Here is a 626-nt window from a genome sequence, read left to right as displayed (position 1 = left end):
GCAGGAACTCATTAGCATAATAGGCCACACCCAACAGCAGGAACTCATTAGGATTGGCTACATTAGGGGTGTGTGGCCTAACATGCAAAGGAGTTCCTGCTACGAAAAAAGACCCTGGGTTTGGACAACAAACAAGGTAAACAGAGTAAGAAGGGAAAGGTGGGTGTGGCTGGATGACCACACTTCTGGTAACATGGGGGTACGGCCTAATGTGCTAATGAGCTGTGCTGCCAGGGGTGTGGCCCAATATGCTAATGGTTCCTGCTGTTGGGTGTGGCCTATTATGCTAATGAGTTCCCCGCTGGGCTTTTTCTACAAAAAGAACCCTGTTATTAATAATAATGAGGCATCAAGCAAACCCTTCCTAAATCGAACTTGCAAATTGTTTTGGAAAGGTTTTTTTTTAAGTAGCCTGTTGAAGCATTGAGACATGAACGTAGAGGAAGAGAAAATCAGGCATTCAACTTGGAGGCCGACACTTGTGCTAGTTTGTGCAGGAAAGATGGGAGGCAGCTGCACTCACTGTACCGAAGAGGAAAATGCACCAGCTCCACATGCACACCAACAAGTTTCGTGCACAAGGTTGGAGCAGGATTCCCCTACTAGATACTGCATTTAATGACAGA

Source organism: Gekko japonicus, unplaced genomic scaffold (genome assembly GCF_001447785.1).
Source record: "Gekko japonicus isolate JY-2015 unplaced genomic scaffold, Gekko_japonicus_V1.1 scaffold3213, whole genome shotgun sequence".
Taxonomy (NCBI): Eukaryota; Metazoa; Chordata; class Lepidosauria; order Squamata; family Gekkonidae; genus Gekko; species Gekko japonicus.
The sequence above is the reverse complement of the archived record's forward strand: the minus strand, read 5'-3'. Positions refer to the sequence as shown.